Raw genomic sequence first — 15593 nt, 5'->3', positions numbered from 1 at the left:
AACCATACCAGTGACTTTCTAAGAAGACCATGTGGAATGGGAGATACGGTTGCCATTTGGGGAAATACAACATGCCACAGGCATCCACCCCAAAGGCCAATGAATTTCTACACCTCAAAGGAAATTTCTAATCACACAGAAAAGTCATTGCAAATGGTAGAAGTTTCCCGACAGCTTTCCTAAAATCTTAAGATTCTCTTTAATTACACGGAGCTGTCAGGACCCCTCTCATTCTCAGATCTGCCCAGTCTGCACCATCAGCATGTTAATTTGAGATACATTTGAGTGGGTATGCTTTTAGGCATTTTTAAATAAAGAAATGAAATCCAAATCAGTCATTTGCAGAACTCCCAGGGCACCTGCTAAATGACTTGTATGCCACTGATCGGCTCTGCTAGGATACACAGAAACACCTGTGCAACCACACGGTCATTGGTAAGGAGCAAATGCCAAGCCTAGTCTCCAGAGAGCCCCTGGGCCCAGCCCCGCCCAAATTCCCCACTACCCCATCTTCTGTTCTGGAAACAGTGGGCTTCCTTCTTACAAAGCAGTCACCACAGTCCCAACTCCTCTCATTCCTCTTACCAAAAAGTGGGGTTAAAAATTGGGGTATTGTAGGGGCACCTGGGTGGCTCAGTGGGTTGCCCAACCCACTGCTTTCAGTTCAGGTCATGATCTCAGGGCCCTGGGATCGAGCCCCACATCTGGCTCTCTGCTTAACAGGGAGCTAAGTTCCAGAAATAGATCATGGTGTTGGCTGTACAACATTTTGAATGGACTCAATGCCACTGAATTGTACACTTAGGGAGGTTTGAGATGAAAGATTCCATGTTATGTATATTTCCCCACAATTTTTTTAAGTAGATCTCATTGAGGATGGGTGGTGATCTATGACATTCCAAGACAAGCAATCAAAATTTTTAGGATCCATCATTGACCAAAGCACTTTTGTATCCCTTCACTTATGGAATCCTTTTTTAAAACCCTAGAAATTAGGTGGAAATGTTGCCATCCTACAGATGAGAAAATAGAGGTCCAGTGAGGTGAACTGCTCAAGATCACAGGCTGGGTTAATGGCAAGACCAGGTCTGTTTCTAAAATGCAGGCAAAGGAGTCTCTCTGGGTGGCCGGCCCTTTAAGGAATGGGACAGCAGAACTGGAGGGACTCAGACTTCTTGTTTAACGCGTGCAGAGGAGGAGAAATCTGTAGGCCTGGCTGGTCCGCTCTTAGACCCTGGCCAGAGACCTACATGTGAAGGTCTGTGACCTTCTCCCGTGTCCCACCATGTCACTTAACTTCTCCATACCACATCCACTCAATGGGCACAAACAGGACCTGCCTGAAGAGGATTGACAGATGGGAGAATTCAGCCACGTAAAGTATCCCACAGAGAGTAGGTTGTTAATCCCCCCGGGACAGACAGAGAACCGGGGCTGCTCTCTAACGCACAGCTGCAAAGAGAGGTAAGTAAATGCCAACTCTGGAGACAAACTGCAGGCAGGGTTTTATTATTATTATTATTATTATTACTATTATTAACAGCTTTATTGAGGCATAATTGACATATATAAAAACCGCACCTTTGTAGGGCATCATTGATAAATGCGGGCATATGTCTGCACCTTTGAAACCATCGCCACAGTCAAGATGATGAACATCTCCACCCCCTGCAGTATTTCCTTGTGTCCCTTGTAATCCCCCCTCCAGGTCCTCCCCATTTCCCATCCCCCCATCTCCAGGCAGCCACTGATCTGATTCCTGTCACTGTAGATTAGCTTGTATTTTCCAGAATTTCATATAAATGGAATCATAGAGTACACATCCTTTTATATCTGGCTTCTTTCACTCAGCATAATTGTTCTGAGATACATCTATGTGGCTGCACATATCAATGGTTCATTTCTTTCTATTGCTTTGTATTATTCCATTGTACGGGTTTGCCGGTATTTGTTATCAATTCACCTGTTGATTGACATTTAGGTTATTTCCAGCTATTACAAAGACAGCAGCTACGAGCATTCATGGACAAGTGTTTGTGTGGATGTACGCTTTCTTTTCTCTTGGGCAAAGACCTAGGAGGGGAATGGCAGTTCCTATGATAGGTGTATGTTTAACATTTTAAGAAACTGCCCAATTGTTCTTAGAGTGGTTGCCTCATTTGCCTCATTTTACATTCCCAGAGAGTTCCGGTCCCTCTTTATCCTTGCCAGCCCTTGCCATGATCAGCTCTTTCCATGTTAGCCATCCTGGTGGGTGTGCTTTATCCCATAGTGTGCTTATCTCCTAGACACTTTGATTTGCATTTCCCTGGTGACTAATAACATCAAGCATTTTTTCCTGTGTGACTTTGCCATCCATATCTTCTTCGGTGACACGTCTGTTCAAATCTCACCCACGCCACTTACTAACTGCATAACTTTGAGCAAGTGACTTACTTCTCTGCGCTTCTGATTCTGTAAAAGAGAAGATAGTGACAATCCGCCCCTCATGGGGTTGTTGTGAGACTCTCCCCAACCTCATGCCCCATCTGTCTGTTCCCCACCCATACTCCAGGGATCCTCACACCAGGCAGAAAGTTCTACCTCTGCTCCCTACTTCCTCCCTTACGAAAGGTATCTCTCTCACCTTCTGCACACACTTACACATTGTACAGTTCTGCCCCCTTCCAGCTGTAGAGACAAGAGACAGGCATCAGGAGCAGAAGTATATTGGTCTGGGTATCCAAGGACTGCATTTGACAGTCTGTCTCTCGGGCCCTTGAAATCACTACCCAAAGACACTTGATATATTAAGATGTTTTTCTCCCGGCTTGGAATTCCAACCTGTCTGTCTCCCAGGTAAAGGCTGTCTATGCAAGGCAGGGGGAGAAGAGAAACCACTGAGCTGGTGCCAAGGCCATCTGAATCCCTGAGTCGGTGCACCGCAGAGCCCCCAGGCTCCACACCAGCACTTAGAAGGAGGGAACAGGTGAAGCCAACGTCCTCCATCCCCTCCGGCTGCAGGGCCCTGCTTCCCTCTCTCTCCAGCCCATCAGGTCAACAGCACTATTGTAGCTCAAGTCACAGACCATGTAAATCTTCCCACAAGGAAGAGGGGAGAGTGCCTGGACCAGATCAAGGCAGACCCGGACAGGGCTGGGGAGCTGGCCAGGATGACAAAGACCAGCCATCTAGAAGGCAATCTGAGATGATGACAAATCAAGTCCTAGTAGCCTGGAGGTCTGGCTGCAGAAGGACCACACAGCAGAGCATACTATGTGATCTGGGGACAACAGCCAGCTTATCTAGCCACTTAGATCAGCCTAGCACAGTGCTTCTCAACTGTGGTCCTCAGAGCAGCTACCCTGGTTATCAGAACACTAGTGAGAAATACAAATTCCCAGGATCCACCTGGAGACCCTGGCTGCGAGGCCCCACAATCTGCCCTAACAAGCCTCCAGGTGACTGATGCAGCTCAAGTGTAAGATTTCCCAGCCTTGCAGAAGGGGCTTCTCAGCCAAAGGTGGGGTCTAAGAACCCATCAGTCTTGCTAAGGACGAATGAAGAAGCCGCTATGGTCACAAGTCGAGCAGGGACCTGGGAGAGAGATGAATCCTTTTTTCACATCAGCTCTGCCACTTCCCAGACACACAACCTTGAGCCTTTCTAAGACTGGCTGTCCTCCATAAAGAGGAGACAAGGCTAACTTTATAGGGTTGTTTGAGGATTTATAGAGGTGATATGCATGGAGGGCGGGACATGCATTAAGTACTCAAACAAGAGCAGCTGTAGAGGTGTGCCCCGAGCCCAGATGGTGGCTCTGCGCATGTTAGACCAAGCAATCCATGCATCTTTACAGCTGTGCACAGGCAAGGAATCATACTACCTTGTCCAGTCTAGGAGACCAGCTTTGAGAAGGTACCTACCTACATGAAGCCTGCCCTGGAGATGTGCAAAATATAACCCGAAGTGGCCTCTCTCGTGTTTATTATTACAAAGGGCACACCCTTAAGGTGCAGAAGTGGGGTGCACAGCCCAGGCAGGACAGGATGCAGCACCACCTGCTGGAGCCAGTTCCCAGGAGGGTAATACATGATGTCTTCTGGAACATTCTTTCCTCTCTTGTCCAAACACTAACCTCTGCCTCCATCCCAGCCATCTGGGGGAAGAGCAGGCTTCTCTCCAATAATTCCTACCATTTTCAGAGGTGCTATTGCTCCCCTGGTCACTTCTTGCTCCCCTGCTCTCCACTCAGTCCTCGAGCTGTAACCAGGGCACAAGGCCATGAGCATCTGGGCCCTGGGATTTCCAAACAGGCCAGGTTTGTCCACTCACCACAGACCCAGAGGCAGAGAGGGGAGTGGTGGTAAAAGCGGACGGGAATCCATTTCAGCGAGGCCAGCACCAGGAAGAGAGCGGACTAGTGTCTTGAAGCCTGTCTCCAAAGTGCTGCATGTACTTCCAGGTTTAGATAAAGAAAATGTGGGACAGAGGTCGGTGGAGATGGGCAGGTGGGTAGTGAAGCTCAGGTAGATCAATGTCCTGGGATCGATCATGGGGGCGGGGAGGGAGGGTGGTTCTCGCTGGCATCGGGACCGTCCCTATGGCTTGAGCGGGTAGTTTCCGTTCCCGTTGGGATGCTTTGCCCACCAGGTCTTTTGCCTGAGTTAAGAAATAAGCTGAAAAGAACTTAATCAGAAACCACCATCTGAGGTCAAAATGGAGGTATTTAAGGTAACAACTGGGTCCTCTGTCTTTTTTTAAATTTTATTTTATTTACATTCAATTCATTAACATAGAGTGTATTATTAGTTTCAGACATAGAGGTCTGCGCTTCATCAGTTGTATATAACACTCAGAGCTCATTACATCACGTGCCCTCCTTAGTGCCCATTCCCCGGTTGCCCCATCCCCTCACACCCCTGCCCTCCAGCAACCCTCAGTTTGTTCCCTGTGGTTAAGAGCCTCTTCTGGTTTGTCTCCCTCTCTCGTTTTGTCTTGTTTCCTTTTTCCCTCCCTTCCCCTATTTCAAAGCTCTTCCCACCTCCCACTTCCCAGCGCCGCTGTCTGGCTCCCACCACTGTTCAGGAAGCCGGTCCCTCTACCCTCATGCCCCAAGGCAAATCTAACCTGAGCCTGTGGGCTTTCCTGAGAGTGAGAGATGCTACCGAAGAGCACACTGGAAATACTCTAAATGGAGTCTTGATCTCAGAGTCCCTCAAGCAGCCCAGTGCGGGGGATTTGTCAATGCCCTTCTGGGGCCAGAGCCTGCTGCCCTCTTTGACGATACTAATTGCCCCACCATGAATTTTCTTTAATCTTCTCTTCTCCTTGGGTCCTGCAAGGTGTTAAAAACTCCCTGCCTTGCAAACTGCCCACCAGAGGACAGTTTCAGACTCCTACTAGTTTGCTTTGCAGAGCGATCTCAGACTTGCCAGAGCCGCCTCTTTCCGGACTATGAGGGATGGGGGGAGGGAGGGAGCCTTCCTTTGAATAATCGAAAAACCTATTTATAGTGTTTTCTTAAATAAAAATGCAGCCTTCCTTCTGTCAGGCACCCCCTCACCCCCACCTGGAGTGTAAAAGCGGCTGTAGGCATTTCTGGTTTTAAATAGCAAATTTTTTTCCCTGGCCGTTACACAGAAGCAATGCACAGAAACCCCTGGAAATTCTTCAAGTTTTTATTAAAAATTCCAGATGGCGCAGCAGAGATTTCAAACACTATAGCTTCTGTTAACAACAGGAAATTAATAACAAACGTGACTTATGATCATCATCATGTTGATTGGTGACACTACGTGAAAAAAAGGGAGCAGGGCAACACAGCATTTGGCACAACTTGTGCAGTTGGTGAGGCCTGAGGGCAAACCCTGGATCTCCCATTTATCACCTGGAAATTGGCTGGGGGTGTCCCCTAACCACTCTGTGCCTCAGTTTCCTCACATGCAAAACGGAGAAATAAGGGTACGGTCAGTTCTGCTGTCGTGCTCCCTCTGCTTTCTGAAAATCGCCACCACTCAACGGGTGGTATAATATAAAATATATTTGATCTCGGTGCCAGAAAGCTCCTTAAAACACCTGGAATTTCCTGCATGAGAGGAGCATCTTTTATTATTCATAAGAAGCCCCTTGCAATCACATCTGGACTTATGCTAATGAGGTGACTTAGGATGGGTCCCTAGATCCTCTGGGGGGGGGGGTCACTAGAAAGACCACGTGATTAGAGGGTTGGAACTTTCAGCCCCACCACAGACCTCAAGGGAAGGGAAGGGAGCTGGAGATGAAGCTTCAGAAAAAATTCTTGAACAACAACATTGGAGGAGCTCCCAGGCTAGTGAACAGCCAAATGCCTGGAGAGGGGTGCTCCGGGAGAAGACAATAGCTCCATGCCCCCACCCCAACCCCATCCTGTACCTGCCCTGTGTCCCTCTTCCATTTGGCTCTTCCTGAGGTGCACCCTTCCCACCAAACAGGCAAGGGTAAGTAAAGTACCTTCCTGAGTTCTGTGAGCCAATCCAGCAAGTTATCTAACCTTAAGAAGGGGCCATGGGCACCTGCAATTCATAGCGGAGCCAGTCAGAAGTATAGGAAGCCTTGAACTTGGAACTGACATCTGCAGGCTTATGGGACTGAGCCCTGAAGCACTGAATCGAATTGTTGACCACCCGCGTGGTGTGCAGAGAATCCGAGAACGGGTTGCTAGTGTTGGAAAACACTCCAGACTGGATAATCAAAGTACAGTGTAAACATACAACAGGATAGCACACAGCCTTAAAAAGAAAGGAAATTCTGACGCAGGCTACCACATGGGTGAACCTGGAGCACATTCTGCTAAGAAAAGTAAGCCAGTCACAAAAGAACAAACACTGTTTGATCCCACTCCTACGAGATACCTGGAGCAGCCAAATTCCTAGAGACAGAAAGTAGAACGCTGGTTGCCAAGGACTGGAGAGAGAAGGGAATGGTGCATTTCCGTTTATTGGGTACACAGTGTGCCTTTGCAAGATGGAAGGAGTCCTGTGGATGGAGGGTGGTGGTGGTAGTAAGGGAAACTGAAGGGACCCCATGAAAATCAGCTTTTTTCACTCCTTTTCTTGCTTCTGTTCTTGCTAGGACCTGTACCCCTGCCTTACCCCTGTCTTATCGTAGGGATAATGTACATCCTCCTTACAAAGGCCAGGGAGTTAATGATTTCTTTGGAGCCTTCCTGCACAATAGGTAACCACGAAGGAGTGACCAGGAAGGGTCATCACGAATGTCTTCCAAGACCACTAACTCATCACCACCCCTGGCTCCAGGGCATAAGGGACTTACAAGGACACCTAAACACTCTTTGTTTTAACCAGTTCCTGGATGCCTGAAAAGATGTGTGGACTGGACCACAACCTCAGTAAAAAATTCCAAGCCACAGGCAAAAACATGACTCTGTCTTCTTTCCTTTCCGAGTCTCCCAGATGCTCTCTCTGTGTCTGACCTCTCTCTTTGTCTTCAGTAGACTCTGCTCTCACCTCCTCCCTGCTCACATTTGATTGCTATCCTACATGAGAAGCCAAGGAACCCCTTGGCTGGTCCTGCAGGACCCCCTCAGGGTCCCCGGCCCCCACCAGCATGCATTAGTAGCACAACAACGTGAATACACGTAATCCAGACAACTGGACAGTAACAAATGATTACAATGGTAAGTTTTATGGAAAGTGTGTTTTATCACAATTTTTTAAATTAAATATGAAATAAATCACCACTTGGCAAAACCCACAGGGCTGATGGAACAGTGGAGTTAAGACAAAGCACTCAAGGACTTCATCAGAGACATATTAAAAAAGAAAAAAACAACGTAATCAAACAGTAGCACAGTTTAACACATGCAGTGGTTAAGACATACTTAGATCCTACAGAAAGCATGACGCTTTACCTTCAAGAACATTTTTCGTTTGCTTGTGGAAGTGGACATGGGAAGGGGGACAGCTTGAGTTACTGTGACATGGGGTAAAGAGAGCTATCTGAAATCAGAAAAACTCCCAACACCAGATGTGTGTCTCAGCACACACACCACACAGGGAACTGAGCAAGCTCCAGATGGTTGAGGTGCATGTGCGCCTGTGGCTTCTTCCTACGTGGCTCGGTTCAGCCACAGGGGGCGGTAGTGGGCTCACTAGTGTTTCTCACATGAGATTGCACATAAACAAGTGCAAAGTTAATGTTCAAATCATCCCCTAATACATCTATGGCATTGCAACACATTTTCTTTTTAAACGGCAGAAGAACCAATAGTACATAGCTGATGGAATTTATCACAAGGATTATGTGATAAAATGTGTATGGAGCTTTCAATAGTGCCTAACATCTAGTAACTGCTCAAAGGTATAGTAGGTGATTGTGGTCGTTGGGATAATGGCAGTAGTCATTGGGATGCCATGGTTATTGTTCATACTGTTATTACAAAGAGAGTCACCCAGAGGGGGACCAACGGAAGCTATGTGACCATTTTATAGAACACAAGATGAGGTGCAAAGAATCTGAGAAATCTATCAAGATCACACAAAAATCTGGTACAAGATGGCTAATTAAAAATATATATATATGTATATATACTGATCCAGAAATTGTATCCCCTGTACCTGTTGGTTAATGACTTTGCCCAGGTCAACAGAGCTGTGAGGAAATGCTCTCCACTTTCAGGGAATTGCAGCCCTTTCTAAAAGGCAAAGGAAATGGGTAAAACTTTCAGTTCTGTCTGAAAAAGCAAGACTAATTTTTCTGGTGGTTCCTATTGACTTGGAAAGAGAAGATCTGCCCATCAAATGGCATTTTACCAGCTGATCAATTTGGTGTCATTCTCATTGAATTAAATCAAATTGAAATGTAATTCCCTTCCCGGAACAAATCCCCTTGCAGGGACTCGCTGTGCAGAAGTGTTTGACCTTGTGCTGGCTGCCTAGAGGGCTTTCCGGAAAGCTAGGGGCACAAGCAGGCTTGCAGAGCTCACACCTTGCCAGGCATCACCTTCTTGGCTGACCCTGGGCTTGACCACTGCATGCTCCAAGGTCAACAGAAATGCCCAGATAGCTTCTTTTGACCCCCGCTATGGCCAAGGACCTGAATGTAGGCTTACGCCTCAGAAACTGAGCTGGCATGCATATAAAGGAGCAAGGAACAGTCACACTGGAGAGCTCCTAACACATAGGGAAACTTTGTATAAACGAAGAGAAAAGTCCTGCTCCAGGTGGTGGAATTACAAAGCAATACCCCCTGATGGTAGGGAGCAGGTGTTCCTTGCTCCAGACTACCACAGCCACAAACCAAGGTGCAAGGGTAAGTGAACGATAAGTAGGCTGAACTTCAGTCTCTTTCATCCCCAGACTTGATTTACCCAACCACAGTCAGCCGTGATAGTCAACCCCTCACTGGAGCCACCAAAGAAGGCTCAGTTCTGAGAGATCCTTGGAACAGAGGCTCAGCTCTGGCAGAGCATAGGTACTGCTCAAAGTATCCAGTGCTATTGGCTGAACCAGCTACGCGGTCCCCACCAAGTCCTGAGAGGCCCTAGGAACAAACCTGCAAAGCATTCTCTCCCTGGAGTTCCCCATGGAACCAGAGACTATTCTTGACTCGTGACCCTCCTGCCCTTTATCCACACTCCCACTCCCTGCCTTGGGAACCAGAAGACCGGGCATGAAATCTTGGCTCTACTGACTAGATGACCGTGGCCAGAGACTTAATCTCTCTGAGCTTCAGCAAACCAGTAAGAATACTTGTTAGCAGCACATGGAGGTGAGTATGGAACCTGGAAACAAGGGTACCCTCTGAGAGTCGGGCTAGTAAATCCACACAGAAGGAAGAGGTATGCCATCTGTTGGCATGAACCAAGTGGTGGCCTGAAAATGTGACTGAAGAGTTCAGGAAGACCCCCAGATGCCAATCATGGTGGCCTGGGTATGGTCACAAGGAGACAAGACTGAGGAGGGATGGCAACTGAGTAAGCAGGAACCTAATTAGCTAAATCAGCTGGCACAAGACTGTGTGAACAGAGAAAGCATGCCTTCCTGGAGCAGAGACAGAGGAGCCCGAGGAGCCAAAAGCTGGCCATATTTATTCTATGATAAATTCACATAGTTGGTGCACAGTTCAGAGACGCCCCCGCAGCCAACCCCTCAGCCGTCTCAGAGACATCCGACCTCTCATCAACCCTCTTTAAGTCACAACAATCCTTAGTCTCAAGGTTGTTATCAGGGCAAAAGAGAAAAGTACCCAGCACGCAGCAGGTGGCAAATAAACTAACACCCCCTCTCACTCTGTTCCCTTTTTTCCTGCAATAATAACCGATGTCGAGTCTTCCCAGCTATGCAGCGTTCTAGATCTTCCTGGCATTCCTGCTCTTTCTTCCTCTAGTGTAACTGTCCTCCCCGTGGGTATACATCCATCATATTCCTTTCCTCTGTGCCCAATGGAGTGCCATTTTTATTGTCAAGAATGGCTCTCTGTTCTAAACCTAGCAGAGAAGGCAAAATTAATAAAAAATAACCACACAAATATCAACTTGTAACCTCTAAGCACTATGAAGGAAAGGTGACAAAACACGTAGTGGTTGCCGTGGTGTGTCCTCCAGTCCCCCCTTCAGGACTGATGCCCTGATCGTCCCAACTGCCCGGAGTGCTGGATGCGGAAGCAATCACCTGAGTCTTCCCCAGAAATTTCCCTCAGCCTTCAAGAGCCATCCTGACAGAGGTCACACCCCTTTCCTGGGGACAAGCCACCTCAGTGACTCTAGGAACCCGCCTAACACAAGAGATCAAAAGTCTAGTTAGGGGGTTGGTGGCAGCGAGTGGGGCTGTGAGGTCGCAGAAAGCTTTCTTAACAAAGATACAATCGAGCCCAAGTCTGGAGGAAGAATATTCTAAGCCATGGGAACAGAATGTGCAAAGACCCTGAGGAAAGAAGGAAGTTTAAGGCCAGTGGGGCTGAGGTACTGAAAGTATGAAATATCAGGGAAAGAACAGAAGTTAGGATGGAAATGCAGGGCAGGGCCAGGTCAAGCAAGACCTTCTAGACTAAGTTAGATTAAGGTTTAACCCAAAAGAAAACTTCCTGACCCACGGTTGCATTACTTCTCTAATGCCACCATCGCAAAATAGCACAGCATACCACAGGCTGGGTTTAAACAATAGAATTTATTGTCCCCAAGTACTGGGGGCTGGAGGTCCAAGTTCACGGTATCCGCAGGGTTGGTTTCCTCTGAGGCCTCTCTCCTTGGCTTGCAGACGGCCCCCTTCTTGCTGCCTCTTTACATGGTTGTCCCTCTGTACCCAGGAGACCCAGTGTCTCTCCTTTTTGTCCAGATTTCCTTTTCTTACCAGGATACTCATCAGCCTGGATTAGGGCCCACCCTAATGTCATTTTAACTTAATCACATCTTTAAAAGCCCCTTCTCCCAATACAGTTGCATTCTGAGGTTTCGGGGGAGATGAGAGTTAGGACTTCAACATACGGATTTGAGAAGGACACAACTCAGTCCATAACAGTGATGTTTTCTGTATGCAAGGTCCTATGAATGTACAAACCCTAAGTCTCAATAAATAAATAATTTAAGTAGCAACCTTTGTCAAAAATAAAAAAATAGCATTATAATGGACCAGCCCCAGAAAAAGCAAACTATTGGAATATATATGTGTATGTATGTGTATGTATATGTAAGTCATTTCCAGCACATCCTTACCGGCACCCTCTGCTGTCCCCGGTCCCCACTTGTGCCTCATGGGTCCTTCCTTCCTCTGTGCTCCCTCCCAGGCCAACTGTCTGCTAAGTGCTGCTGGAGAACACCAAGTAACAGTACTGCTCCATTACAAATTCCCAGTCTCGGGGTTCTCTGAAGCTGTCGCTGCTCTGCCTTCCTCCTGCTCACTTCTGGCTGCTCTGCAGCTGTGACATCCCTTCCCATCCTCCACTGCTGGTCCCCTCAGCTTACCCCTACCCCTCACTCTCAGGAGCCCCTCTGCCCTACCCCTAGGCTCTTGTCCTGTTTCTTTCCTTACTTCCTCCAATCTTTCCAGAGCTAACTAGAGGAAGGCATATGCTGGGTAAGAAAGAAAAGGAGGTCTGGCTCCAGACAGAGATTTCCTCCCACAGAAGACCTTTCTTCTTGGGCAAGTTAACTTTACCTCCCCACCTTTATCTGTGGGAGAATGGTCATCATTTCAAGATGGCATCTTGTCCCACACTGGATGAAAGCCAAACTCCTCACCATGGCCCGACGTGACCTGGCCCCGTAACTCTGACCCCATCTGCTATCCCTCTCTCCCTGGTTGAGCTGCTCCAGCCACGCTGACTTTGGCTATTCTCAGGACACAAGCTGATCCCCACCTCAGGGCCTTTGCACATGTTGTTCTGTCTGCAGGAGCTTGGCCTGACTCATGCCCCTACAGGCAGTCCTCCTCAGAAAGGCCTTACCCAATTACCCCCATCTAAACTAGCACCCACCCCCATCTTTTCTAATTTCTTTATTTTTCTTTGGTTTGCTTATCACTTAACACTCCCCCAAATTATAGGCCTTTGCTTACTTGTTTATTGCCTCTCTCCCTCACGAAACTGCAAGCTCCAGAAGGGCAGGGACTATGTTTTTGGTCATAGTCATTCACAGCATTAAGACAATGCCTGGCATGTAGCTGGTGTTCATCAAATTTTGTTAAATGAATAAGAGAAAAAAATTTACGATGGCTAGCTAACGACCTTTCTGTGCTACCAACGCCACCACCACTCCTCTGAGACACAATTACACTTGCCCTCCGATCTCAGTCCTGACATTTGGTGAAACAGAAGCTGCCAGCACCTTCCAACACGACCCTCCCCTTGGCCATAATGATGGATCAGGAATCAGGAACATGGCTTGATGTGAACCAATCAGAGTCTTTCCCTGGGATATTCCAAACTACAATCAGGAAAAGGGCAAATTTTCCCCAGAGAGACAAAATGGTGAGGCCAGAAGCAGCTGGTGGATTTTTCCCACCAGGCACGAGAAAGAGAAGTCTAATGCTGTCAACACAGCCCTTCCTAGAACTTGGACACCTGAGCCAAAAAGCATCACTTTGTCTAAGCCAGTTTGCATTATGACTCTGTTGCTTGCCACCGGAAGAGTTCTGTTGTCCTGACGAATGAATGGACAGATGCCAATGCCAGGAACAGTGCCAGGGTCAAAGCTGGTGTGTGATCATTGTTAGGTCCCTTCATAGGAAGCTCCTATAATTCCAACCTTCTTTGTCTCCCCCTTCCCATCTCAGAAGAGGGTGTCCCTCCTCCTGGGCAAGGACCCCTCCACCCCTCCCTACGCAGAACTCTCCTCCTTCCCTTCCTTGGCCAGAGAAGCCAGAGGTGGTGCTCACCTTGCAGGGAAAGAGGAGCTCCTGCAAGACAAGGCAGTGCTGTCCCTCTCTCCCCTTTCGGTGCCCAGCAGCGGTGTGTGCCCAAAATACCTGTCTCGGTGGCAGAGCCAGAGCTGAACAGAATGAAGCCTCAGGCTCCTTATAAACTGAAGAGGGCTCCATAAAATGTATAAAAAGGGAAGGTCTGTCTGTATGTAAGGGATTGTGATTGCGGTTTTATTAGCCAAATAGATAACTCTCATCATGAAAGGAGGCTTTCTGGAGTGATGGATGGCTCCGAGGCCCCAGAGGGACGTGGGTATTTCTCAAGGCCGCCAGTCAAACACATTAACTGCATAACATTTCTCTCTCCATGGCAACCGGCTGGGCCTCTGCACCAGGCCCAGCACCTGTGTTCTGAAAGACTCTCAGCCCTCATGGCTGCTGCCTCCAGAACCCCACCATCCGCTGGGCACCCTCATGTGCCCCCCCCACCCAACCGCAACCACAGGAGAAAAAAGAACCAGTTTAGGGACGGACATGTGCCAGAATCTGGCTCCAGAAATGGGCCAGGCCATGGGCCACTGCCACCTGGGCCTTGGAACCCCTGCAACATTCTGATTGGCACCGCCTGGTCTCTGTCACCTGCTAGGAGCCCTCAGTGAGACTGACATGGGGGTGGGGATCCTCCTGGGTACCCAATGCTGAGCCCTTTCATGGTCACAAGGACCCAGAGGCAGGACATCTCTTTCTGTTGTGGAGCTGAGAAAAACAAGAGGGTCGATAAGGTGAAGGGACCAAGGCAAGGTCACAATTTAGCAAGTGGCAGGGTCCCCCCAACATGCCTGATGTCCCAGCCCATGCTCTTTCCTCTTTGTGGTCCTGCTTTCTTCCTGGCTCCCCATATCATCAGTGAGCATAGAGTGGTGTGGGGCTGGGCTCTCTGAAGGGAAGGAGGGGTCTCAGCAGCAGCCCCCATGCCCCCCTACCACTCACAATCTCCATCTGGAGAATGGCCATCAGTGTCTGGGAAAACAAATACCCTCACCCCCTTGGGTGTCAACACAGGCAGACAGTGAGTGTAGACAAGTCCTTCAAGAAACTCCTTCATCTGGCAGTGAAAGAAGAGAGGGGGGTTGTGTAGGATACAGGCAAGTGGCCTGGACCAGAAAGAAAGTCCATGGAGATGGCCAGGTGGAAGACCCCGAGAGAGAGAGAGAGAGAGAGAGAGAGAGAGAGAGAGAGAGAGAATGCACACCTTCACACCATGAGTTCTTGAGGGTGGCGATGGGCAGGAAGGCATGGGATCCAGACCAGGGAGCTGCAAAAGTCTCCTGCAAAAAGTCAGAGAGTAAATCTTTTCAGCTCTGTGGGCTATACAGTCTCTGTCACAACTTCTCAACCACCATTGTGGTGAAAAGGCTGCACAATGTGTGTTCCACACTGTGTTCCATTTGTTGTGTTCCAATAAAACTTTATTTACAAAGACAGATGGCAGGCCAGATTTGGCCCTGGGCCAGGGTTTACCACTGCTGATCTAGGGTACAGGGTGCAGCTGGTGCTGTGGGAAAAGCAGACGTGGTGGCAGACTTGGAGAGAGGGGAGAGCTGTTGGCACAGTGCCACCCACATGGCAGCACACAGTAGGTATGCACTGAGCGTTGACATGAAACACTGGACTCTGCCACAGGAAGAGAACGTTGGGTAAATTCACAGAGATGTGGTGAGACAGGGAGCTCAAGTGTGATGGTCTTCACCCACTAAAGAGAGAAAAGAGAAGAAATCAGGGGGTGTAGACTCAGTGGCTTCATGAAAGAGGGAAAGGCTAGAAGAGCAGGTGGACATCAAGTTCCAGCAGCTCCGATAGCTGTGATCAGTGGGGTCCATCAACGCCCACCCTCACCCCCACCCCGGAGAGAGAGCCTCTAGCAGGGACTGGAACACAGAGCGGGGAGGCAGCTGGGAAGTCTACTGATAACACAGCCAACAGTGATTAGGTACAAACTGATACAACAGGCTGGAGATCTGGGCCAACAGACAGAGGCCAGATGGTTCACGAGCCCAACACTTTGAAATCACTGAACAGGCAGAAGCGATGACTGAGCACGTGCTGCCACCAAGGGAGCACACACAGGGCAGCTCTGTGGTGCCAGCAAGCGCCCGGCCTCGAAGTTTCCAAGCTGCTGCCCACCTGTGGCCTGGTGAGGCTGCACGCTTTTCTTGGCTCTTCTGAGGTCCACAGAGGGTCAGCTCTGGTTTCTCA

This window comes from Martes martes (genome assembly GCF_963455335.1).
Source record: "Martes martes genome assembly, chromosome: 4".
Lineage (NCBI taxonomy): Eukaryota > Metazoa > Chordata > Mammalia > Carnivora > Mustelidae > Martes > Martes martes.
The sequence above is the reverse complement of the archived record's forward strand: the minus strand, read 5'-3'. Positions refer to the sequence as shown.